We start from the raw sequence: 11,808 nt of genomic DNA on the forward strand, positions 1-11,808 counted from the left end.
GAGATAGTGTGATGGGTGGAAGCATTAAAGAACTAGAGGAAAGTTGTATGTTTCATCGTTGCTACACTGCACCCTGACTGGCTCATCTCCTCCCTGTGACCCTTCTGTGAGGGGATGTCCAGTTGTCTACAGATGGGCTTTGGGTCTCCACTCCACACTCCCCCTCATTCACATTGATAAGACTTTTTTGTTCTGGGTCTTTGATGCCTGATACCTAATTCCATGGACACTCATAATCACACAGGCTGGTGTGCTTCTTCCATACGGACTTTGTTGCTTCTCAGCTAGATGGCTGGTTGTTTATCTTCAAGCCTTTCAGACCCCAGATGCTATATCTTTTTGATAGCTGGGTACCATCAGCTTTCTTCACCACATTTGCTTATGTACCCATTTTGTCTTCAGTGATTGTGTCGGGAAGGTAAGCATCATGGAATGCCAGGTTATTAGAACAAAGTGTTCTTGTGCTGAGGGAGTAGAGGCCCAATGTCTGTCTGCTACCTTAATACTTAATTTATAAATATATGCACATAGAGCTATTGCCCCATCCTCATATATAAATATACTTACGTATGTACATGCCTGTATTTAGACCTCTATGAATGCCCTTTGCCTCCTAGTTCTTTCCTCTATTTCCTTTTACTTTCCTCTTGTCCCACTCTCATGCTCAGCCTTCATTTGGGTTCCAGTAATTCCTCGTGGTTACATTGCCCTTGATTAAGCCCTACCAGACCTCCTACACCCTCCTTGTGTGGCTGGCTTTTTCAATAATATTGTTGAGGTTCAAGCATGACTTGGTTCTCAGGGCATATATGAATCCTTATTACAATGGCCTGTTTTAGATAACTGGTCAGATAGTTGTCAGGAAGTCAGCTCGGACTCCTGGCCACCTTGCCTAGGCTGGTATCATACTCATATCTGGGCCCATCATTGGGGCTATTGTGCCAACCCATTTCACCATGGGTCTCTTAATGAATGTCTACTTCACTCAACATGATAGGGTCCTCTAGTGATGGATCTCTCTTTGTAATGTGTCCAGAACAAGTGAATTAGACAGTGTTGTCCTGTGGTTCCTTGGTTAATTTTCCAAAGTGGGTCTTCAGACATTTTTTCCTAGAAGCTCTACTGATACCTGATCCTCCTAGTATTTGAGCATGTGGCATAGCTTCCGGCATCGCAGTGACAAGCCACCACAGTATGACAAACTGCAAGACTAGGGAACTAAGTCTACTTTGTTCATTCTCCGCCTATCCGACTGTATAATTCATGTGGCACGAGGAAGAAGCTCTCAGCAGGCAGGACTTCTCTCTCCTGTCCTCTGTGCATGGTACTTATGGGGCTGTAGGTCTGACGGGGCTGTGGTCAGACTCTCTAGAAGCCAGGCGGTGGCTCCTGTATTGGCTCTTGCTTCAGGTTGAAGGCAGAACCAGTGGGCCTGGGTAGGCTAACCCTGTGTTCCAGGCACTGTCCCCGGGACTCTCATGTATTCATTCATTTACCCCTTAACACTCATGTTTTGCGGTGGGTGCTCTTGGTACCTCCATTTCATGAATGAGATGGCCACACCACTGAGGTGTTACCCGGGGCCCCACAGCCAGGAAGATCCGTGCTGTTGCTACCAGATTCCATGTTCGTAACTGCTGTGCTGCGCCCTCTCTTGCTGTAGACAATGTTGCTGTTTTATTTCTCTGCTACCGAGTCTGTCCCTGACCCTGGGGGATGCTGGGTGCTACAAAGGAGAGCTGCTCCGTGGGGTTTTCTTAAGGTAAATGTCACAGAAACGGTTTGCTAGACTTTTCTTCCATGGAGGTGGTGGCAGAGCTGGTACTGGCAGGGGAACCAGGCCGAGGCCAGGGTCAGCTCTGTCAGCGCCTCCCTGCCAGGCCTTGGCCACTACACTGAACCGGGGTTCCTCTTGGCAGAGCAGGACACAGCAGGGCAAATTCAGGCAAGTCTTCGTGGCCCTTTAACTATTGCATGTCAGTCGTGTTTGGTCTCCATTTCTCCTGAGAGACCCTGTGGCATCTCTTATCAGTAAAATGGGGTGAAGAGAGGGTACAGATATTGGAAAAAAAACCAGTTGGAGATTCCAGCACATCCCTCTTGATCGAGGGCAACAGTTCCGGGTCAGGAATGATCTGGCTGGCTCACATGATGTAGTAACTACTGTGTTCCCAGGAGGTTCTCCTGATCATACCCCGGCCTCTCTACTTTGCTGTGGTTTGGCAGCATTTGAGGCTCCCACTAGCCACACGGACATAGATAATGCTGTAGAATGGGCCATGTCCACCCTCTAATATTCTGACGTCCTAACCCTGGAACCTGTGACTGTGACCTTGTTTGGAAGGAGAGGTTTTCTTCACAGTTAAGGGAAACAAGGTCACACTGGAATAAAAAGAAACCTACCTACTGCCATTGAGTGACTATTGCTATTTAACAAATTATCCCCAAACAGCCGTCTGTAAGGGTTTTTGGGGCGCGAAACGGAATTAAAGATTCAATTGGTAAAGTTTTAGAAGCAGGCTTTATTGAGAAGCTTGCGGGCGGGTTCAGCAACTCAGGTATTGAGCCAGTGAAGCCGTGCCAGAGGAATTTCTGGCTGTGTTTTTATATCCCCTGGTGGCAGGCACAGCTGCACACACGGGCTTCAAAGGGAAGCGCTCATTAATCTTATCTATAGGTCCGGGATGGGTGGAATAAACATATCTTCAAAGAATGCAGGGAAGTGGTCGTTTTATCTGTAGGTACTGGGCGGGTGGAGTAAACATATCTTCAAAGAACATTCTTTCTCGGGGATGTCTGGTTCTCAGAACTGGTGATTTTCATCGAGGGGAGGGGAGGCCGATGTGAGGGAGGCCCATGAGAGGTGAGTTCTGAGACCCAAGAAGGTGCCGGATTCAAAATGGAGTCCCTTGTGCCAAGACCAGGCACCACCTAGTTATACTCCCTCACGCTGTGGGTTGGGAACTCAGAGGTGGCTTGTCTCTGCTCCGTGATGCCTAGGGCCTCAGCTGGGAAGGATACAAAGGCTGACAGTGACTCTACAGGTGGGGCCGGGGGTCCTGTGAAGGCTCTTTTCCCTGACCGGGGCCTGGTCAAGGTGACTCCATGGGCAGGGCTGCAGCCTGCAACACCTACAGTCTTCACATTGTTCTTAAACTTAATAATCGGGGTTCTTTAAATCTCACCCAACAAAAAGCTATCTTATCCCGTGTGCTACAGCAGAATAGTATTCCCTTGCATGAATGTACCAAGATTTGAGCAGTTCCTCACTTAAGTAGTTTCTACTCTTTTAAAAAGATGTATTGTTAGAGCAGTCGCTGCAGCTTCCGCAGGGGCCAGCCTGGACAAGGTGAAGCTCATTGTCATGGGAAACTAACCTCAGGCCAGAGAGTAGGCAGCCAAATCCATCAGGAACCGCATTGTCCAGTTTAATCCTGGGTTTCCAAAATTCTTCACTCTGGGCCTTCCCACTGGGAGCACCCCCATTGGCTGCTTTAAGAAGCTTATTGAGTACTACAACAACGGTGACCTCTCCTTTAAATTCGTGATGAACTTCAGCAAAATTTTACTCGCAAATTTCCTAGAGTCAACCTTTGTCCGTTGCAAGTGCTGATGATTGGATTTTTTGCAGCGCTTTCTTCTCATTTTGGGTCATGCTCCGTCAGCAAATGAAGGTCCCACAGCCTTTACTCGTACAGGCTTTCCCCATCATGTCATTGTGGAGTATTTTGAGAAAGCAGCTCTTCCGCAGTCCTCTTCTGAGTGCCTTCGGAGCCCAGGGTTGGCTGCCTCCATTAGTTCTTCAATAGCTGACAATGTTTTGGTGCCGTCCATAAGGCTTTGCGGGAGTTAATTCCTCTGAAGCAGACAGCTGGTTCTTCGTAGTCTGTCTTAGTCTGGAAGCGCTGCTGAAATCTGTACACTTTGCGTGACCCTGCTGGTAGTTGTAACACCAGTGATAGACCTTCCAACAGTACAGCATCGCACAAACCACCACAGACAGTTTGACAAACTGAGAGAGAAGTGGTGGTTCCTAGATTCGAAAGTAGATTACAAATAGTATGAGGTTATTTTTCTTGCTCAGAGAGGCAGCCCACACTCCTTGGCATCTCATCTTAAGAAAACCTACAGGGATGAGAACCACCTTGGGGCAATGCTGCGACTTGCACCTCTCAAGCCAGCCAGGAAACCGGGGTTCCGGCTCTCACATTCTCCAAAGACCCTCAGCTCACCCCTTCAGCTCTGAAAAATGATCACCAACAAGCCATTTTGAATTCATCAGCTCCCCGGCAAGTTGCAGAAGGCACTGATCTTAAGGAAATGTGGCAAAATGACCTTCGACCCCTGCTGACAGAGTGGTACCCAGGATCCCCGGCAAGCTATGCTGCCTACTAGCACATCACGAATTGAACCCAGAGACTTCACGCTGACTGAGTCTTGGAAACAGACACCTTATTACGTCCGTCACCCTATGGGCACCGGTCATTCTCAAATATCATCAGCACCCTCAACCCCACTGCTAAACAACACTTGGTCCTCGCCTGCCACTCTGATTCCAAAGTTTGCCCAATGGGACAACAGGGTGTTTGTGGGGGCCCCTGATCCGGCCATGCTGTGTGCGATGATACTGTCGCTTGCTTGAGCCCTGGACAAGTATCTCCTTTCCCTGAAGAATGTTTCAGACTCCAAGCCTCACTTCAGCTTATTTTCTTGGATGGAGCAGCTTTCCTTCACGGGTCTCCTAGAGATTCTCTGTATGGGTCTCGGCACTTAGCTTCCAAGATGGCATCGGCCCCACACCCACCTGGAGCCACAGGTACTAAGCAACTGCAAGACATGGATTTATGGATTCGATTGGACCAAACTGGAAGTGCAAACCCAACCTTTTCTAATTATTTCCAACCTACTTCCAGATGGTTTAATCGACTTCAAGCAATGGAACACAAACTCCATGGATTGGGTTTGCTTTGGGATACCGCAGTGTTTCCAGGGTAATTTAGATTGCAATGTTGAGGTTCAAGATGACCACACGCCATTTTTTTTAAAAAAGCGTTCCAATTCTGCGTCTGCTGCCGTCTCCTTTCCCTGAATCCGGCACACCATGGAGAACAATGAAGAACATCTGGACGTGGCAACCATGGACAATCTGAACAAAACCCTACAGGTCTTTGTGACGGCGTATCTCCATTTCTAACAGCCTGGTTTTGTTTATGGTTGGTTTTGTTTTAATCCTGTGTTTGAAAATCAAGTACCATTTACAAGAATGTGATCCCAGTTAATGCTGTGTGGGAAACGGTCCTATACACTCGCTCTTTATGTAGCTTTGCATGTTTACTCGATAAATCCTAGAATTACGGAAGAAAATAAAAAGGTACAGTGTCTGGAGTCGTAAAAGTTTGAAGCCAAACAAGCGGCCATCTAGCAGGAAAGCCACAAAGCCCACGTGGAAGCAGCACACCAGCCTGTGTGATCATGAGAGGTCGATGGGAACAGGTATCAGAATTTCAAAAATAAACAACCTCATCAAGGTGAAGGAGAAGGGTGTCGAGGTAGGGATCTAAGGCCCTCTGGGGGATAACTGGACATTCCAGCAGAGGGACCACACGGAACAGAAACATCCAGGGGGCAGTATAGCACTGACTATACACCACTTCTCTAGGTCCTTAATCCTTCCTCCCCCCACTATTGTGATCTGTCTTACCTCGCAAATCCAGAGCTTTCAATGTAGGAACTCAATTTATAGACAAACCCCTCAGAAACAGTAATGGGAGTAACAACTTCAGGAGGGTAAGAGCAGGGGAAGAGGGGGTACTGATAGCAATGATGGCGAAATAACTCCCCTTGAGGGGGACAAATACCAGGATTATAGGTGAAGGGACAGAAGGGGCCATGTAAGATAAGTATAAATAACAATACATAAGATATTAAGAGTTCACGAGGGTGGCAGGGCTGGGGAGGGAGGGGAAAAAAGAGGAACTGATGTCAAGGGGCTCAAGAAGATAATGTTTTGAAATTGTTGATGGCAATATTTGTACATATCCGCCTACTATAATGGATGTATGGGCTGTAAAATGTAAGCGCCCCCAATAAAATGATTAATTTAAAAAAAAGAACAAATTTAAATTGTATTGTCAGAAACGGTATAATCTGGAATATACGAAATTACGTGTACTCCCTGCATCCTCTGATAATTTTGAGCCAGGTTTTTTCATAGTATGACTAGCCACTAGATTAATAAGCTTTTCCTCTAAAGATTTTCCTTTTTGTATACTTGATTGCCATGAAATATCTTATCAGTTTATCCTTTTGTGACTGATGTATTTTATTTTACTCAGCAAAATGATTTCAAAATTCATCCATGTTGTGGCACGTTAGGAATTCAGTTTTCTTTATGGGTAATATTCCATTGTGCGTAGATGCACTGTGTTTATCCGTTCATGTGTTGGTGGGCATTTGTTCAACAGAGTTTTATGGATGCCCTGATAACCATTAAGTTATTTGGCCAGCCCAGGCCTAAGCTAACAGTTTTATTCCACTCTTAGTATTTCTAGGATGAACACGTACTCGTGGAGAAGAAATTAACCTTCCAATGTTTCAGACTTTCAACAAACCCAGGGGGTAAGGGAACAAATAAGAAATGATCTAAAATAGATGGTGAGCAGGGTGTAGGATGCCTGGTGGGGCTTTATCAAGGGCAATGTAGCTGAGAGGAATTGCTGAAACCCGAATGAAGGCCGAACATGATAGTGGGACAAAAGGAAAATAAAAGGAAATAGAGGAAAGAACTAGGAGGCAAAGGACATTTATAGAGGTCTAACTACAGGCATGTATATGTAAATATATTTATAAATAATGTAGGGAAATAGACCTATGTACATATATTTATATGTTAAGTATTAAGGTAGCAGACGGACATTGGGCCTCAAGTACTCCCTCAATGCAAGAACACTTTGTTCTAATAACCTGGCATTCTGTGATGCTCAGCTTCCTGACATAGTCGCTGAAGACAAGATGGGTACATAAGCAAATGTGGTGAAGAAAGCTGATATAACCCGTTATCAAAAGATATAGTGTCTAGGGCAGTGGTTCTCAACCCATGGGTCATGAACCCTTTGGGAGAGGGTCGAACGACCCTTTCACAGGAGTCGCCGGTTTTAAAACAGTAGCAAAATTACAGTTAAGAAGTAGTAACGAAAAAAAAAAACCACGAAAAAAAAGAAGTAGTAACGAAAATAATTTTATGGTTGGGGAGGTCACCACAACACGAGAAACTGTATTAAAGGGTCGCGGCATTAGGAAGGTTGAGAACCACTGGCTTAGGGTCTTAAAAGGCTTGGAAATAAAAAGTGGCCATCTAGCTGAGAAACAACAAAGTCCACATGGAAGAAGCACACCAGCCTGTGTGATCATGAGGTGTCGACGGGATCGGGTATCAGGCATCAAAGACCCAGAACAAAAAAATCTTATCAATGTGAATGAGGGGGACGGTGGAGTGGAGACCCAAAGCCCAGCTGTAGACAATTGGACACCCCCTAACCAAAACATCACAAGGAAGAGACCTTGTGAGCCAGTCAGGGTGCAGTTGAGCACTGATAAAATACACAACTTTCCTCTGGTTCTTTAATGCTCCCCCCCACCCCCTGCCACTATCCTACCTTACAAATCCAGCTAGACCAGAGCATGTACACAGGTATAGATAAGAGTTGGAAACACAGAACTTATGACAAAACTATAATTTATGAATTATGAAGGGTTCAGGAGGTAGGGGGAAGATGAGATAACGATATTCAAGGCTAAAGTAGAGGGCAAATGTTTTGAGATTGATGAGGGCAACAGGTGTGCATATGTGCTTGACTCAATGGGTGTATGTATGGACTGTGATAAGAATGGTACGAGCCCTCAATAAAATAATTAAAAAAAAAAAGAAAGCAAATCAGGTTATAAGAGTTTACCCATTATTAAAGGTCCAAGACTTCAATAAAAAAAAAAAGAAAAAGTTGGAAACACAGGCAATCCAGGACAGATAAACCCCTCAGGAGATTACCAGGAGGGGAAGGGGAAGGTGGGGGGAGAAAGGGGAAGCCGATCACAATGATCTACATATAACCCCCTCCCAGGGGGATGGACAACAGAAAAGTGGGTGAAGGGAGATATCGATCAGTTTAAGACATGAAGAAAAAAATTATCAAGGGTTCATGAGGGAGGGAGGGAGGGGGAAAATGAGCTGATACCAAGGGCTCAAGTAGAAAGCAAATGTTTTGAAAATGATGATGGCAACAAATGTACAAATGTGCTTGACACAATGGATGGATGGATGGATTGTGATGAGTTGTAAGAGCCCCCAATAAAAATTAAAGAAACACAAACGTGATTATACTACAGAAACTGCCATCGAGTCAATTCTAACTTATAACAACCCTACAGGATAGAGTAGACCTGCCTCGAAAGGTTTCTGAAACGATAAATCTTTGAAGGAGTAGAAAGCCACCTTTCTCCCTTGGAGTGGCTGGTGGTTAGCAGTCCAAAGCATAGCCCACGAGGCCACCAGGCCTCAGTGCTCACAGTATAAGAATTGATTGTTCTGTAAATCTGATTCAGATCTTGGAAGTTTCACTGAAACCTATCATCCATCATGGGTGACCTGCTGGTTATTTCGAATTACTGGTGGCACAGCTTTTCGCATTACAGCCACACACAAGCCACCACAGGACAACAAATGGACAGATGGGTAGTGATGGGAAGAAGCAATAGTTATTTTCATCCTCAGCTGAACAAGTATTTGTCGACGAGTTGTCCTTAGGATTGAGCGTAGGCTTAACATGGGAGTCAGATCAGCAAAGGGTGGAACCCAAGAGGAGAGCAGACCACAGCTTTTCACGCAGTCTGGTAAGCCTTCCTGATTTGGAGATGCCTGTTCAAAGGACTCTATGGGTTGTTTGGGATCTGGGGAAGTGCTTCGCACATGCCTGGCCTAAATGAAGTACTCATTGCTATCACAGAAGCCATATTAAAGGGCAGGTGCATTTTGGACATTTGGGGGGCAGTCGTCAAAGTGGTGGCACTACGCTTGGGGTCATAATATTCCAGCTTCTACATTCAGTAACCACATGACCTTTGGCAGGTATATGAGGGGGTACACCCCCCAAAACTGCAATTGCACAGGGCAGAGTAGAGCTTTTGTGGGTGTATTTTTCTCTTGCGGGCATGGAGCAACTTTCGTAAAAGCAGTTTCCCTTGAACCACGTTTTTTATGATGGTCAATTTAAGAGAAGCGTATGTGGCGGTGAAATTTTGAATCCTGCTCGGGGAAAATGCCGCAGATACTGTTGTGATGTTGACAACAAGGACAGCACCACGGGAAAAACGCAAGTGTGAGTAGTTTTCTTGTTCCAAAAAAGGTGAAATGTCGACTGATGACAAGCCTCGTTCTGGACATTTGTCAACTTCCTAAATAGAAAAATGTTGACCAAATCCATGCCCTTTTGCTCAAAGGTCAACAACAGACCATTGAAGAGATGGGGAAGTTATCTGGACTTATCTTGGCACTCGGTTCAGTGAATTTTAATGGAAGATGAGAAGGATCATTGCGAAATTTGTGCCTTGGGTTCTCAATGACCAGGAAAAACAGCTATGGAGTGGGAACATGCCATGCTTTGAAAGAACAGCTCCTAAGTGATCCAGATTCCACCCCCCAAAGTCATTACTGGTGAGGAGACATGGTGCTATTCTTACGACCCTTAATGCAAACATCCCTCAAGCCAGTGTCACCTCGCCCCTAAAATGCTGGTCAAGTGAAATCAAAGATCAAGATGATGCTCATTTTGTTTTTGAACGTGAGGGGGGATTGTGCATATGGAGTTCATTCCCCCAGGTCAGACCGTTAATCAAGCTTTCTTATTTAGAGGTTCTGAAAAGATCGAATAACAGTGTGCAATAAAAAAAAGGGCCCGATTTGGGGCAGACAGGGGACTGGTTTTGCCACCGCAATGCACCTCCTCATGCAGCCATCTTCCTGGGCCAGTTTTTGGCAAAAAACAACATGCCTTTCTAGCCCCACGTACTTTACTCACCTGACCTCTCTCAGTGCGACTTCCTTTTGTTTCTGCAAATGAAGGACATGAAAAGACAGTGATTTGACAACGTAGAAGAGGTGAAGGAAAAAACCATGGAGGTGCCGTGAGCCATCCAAACAGATGAGTTTGAAAACTGTTTCCAAGAATGGAATCACAGATTTGACAAATGTATTAAGTGTAATGGAGAGTATTTTGAAGGTGCTAAGGTTGATTTGTAAAAAAATTTAAATACGTAGCTTTGAAAAAGAAAAAAAATCACCTTTTTTTTGTACCCCCTTGTGTGCTTGCCTTTCCTGGGCAACTCTTAAGTGATTAGAAGAATTGAGAAGAGGCCCTAGTATTCTAGAGTTATCTGTATAGGGAGTGAAGGTAGTGAAATTGATGATTAATCGGGGACATGGAGGGAGTGGGATGGGAACAGTGGGAACCAATATCAATGTGTAAAGGGGAAAAAAAGCTACAAATTTGATTTTAAAACCTGTACAAGCCCCTTTGAGTGAGTCATTGAATTGTATGATGTTAGCTATAGATCGATAAAAAATAAAAAGAAATTATACAAGTGGCCTTCACAATATTGTGAAAATATGGTGTTAAAGATATTCTTCCAAGACCCTTTCAAGCCCCCTTGAATGTAATGCAAAACGGAGAACAGTGCTTAGCTCACAAGTGGTCTAGAGCTGCCAGCCACTGACTTGAATGGATCGACTTGCAAACCTGTCCTACAGGGAGACACCTTTCTCTTGAAAATCTCCCCTCACAAGCAGAGACCAGTCATCCTTTTCACGAAGCGAGCAGCCACTGTATTCGAAGTGGACACGGCAGATTTGACCATCACAACTAGTAACAGTGTGGTTCTTTTGTCAATTTCCCTTTCTGACTCCCAAGAGCTTCACGGGGAAAATGATGAACGAAGCAACAGAAGGACTACTCTGACATTTAAACACCAAGTTCAGATGAAGCCCTAGCATCACCTGTGTAGAGAGTGGACAGTTAGGTTGCTGGATGACTGCTTGCTTTAAGTTTAGGGACCATTCCTTGGCAGCTGTTGAGTCACAATTGACATAGGACCCTCGGCAGAAACAATGTTGCTAATGGAGAACAACGGGGCATTCTCAAACGTGGACCTTTCAAACACAGCATCTATTTCCAACGACAGGGAAAACTAAAGATGACACACAGTGATCGTTCTCAAGGCGAAAGCCTGTTGCCTCTGTGGGGTGATGTCTCTAAATCCAAAGTCTCCCCCGGCCCCCCAGTCTAATTTTAAACTTCATTGGGACATCCGCAGTAGGGTTAGATTCTAAACCACGTCTCTCTAGGAAGAGGTATGGGAAATGGAAATTTTAACAGTGAAAGGGCACAGAATGGGTGAGAGCATGTTGGACATTCTGGGTGGAAGGCAAACCTGGACAGGCAGTGGTCCCAGAAAGAGGCAAGTTCTGGGCTTCTGGAGGCAGAGAAAGAAGATCGAAGGGAATGTAGGAGAGGTTGGGAGGTACATGGAACGTTACAAATGTATTTGATGAAGCACAACAAATCACTAGGATTAACCGCTTCTGGGACTATCTACTTAATCTACTTGAGTGCATTCCTATGATGCATGGGTCCTCTCATACGGTGAAAATTTAAGTGCTGCTGGAAAAATTGTTTTAAACCATTGTAAGAGACACCTTAACATTTCATTTTCTGGAACAGGAAGTAAATAATGATTACATATGAATACAATAAACGCATC

General features: G+C 45.0%; 1 pseudogene; it reads left to right on the plus strand.

The window, feature by feature from the left end:
* The window catches only part of LOC101659565, a 7,921-nt pseudogene extending 2,727 nt beyond the window's left edge, over nucleotides 1-5,194 (plus strand).
* Nucleotides 5,195-11,808: the final 6,614 nt, after the last annotated feature.

The sequence above is a fragment of the Echinops telfairi genome, unplaced genomic scaffold (genome assembly GCF_000313985.2).
Source record: "Echinops telfairi isolate 266 unplaced genomic scaffold, ASM31398v2 ScPeMD7_24;HRSCAF=84, whole genome shotgun sequence".
Lineage (NCBI taxonomy): Eukaryota > Metazoa > Chordata > Mammalia > Afrosoricida > Tenrecidae > Echinops > Echinops telfairi.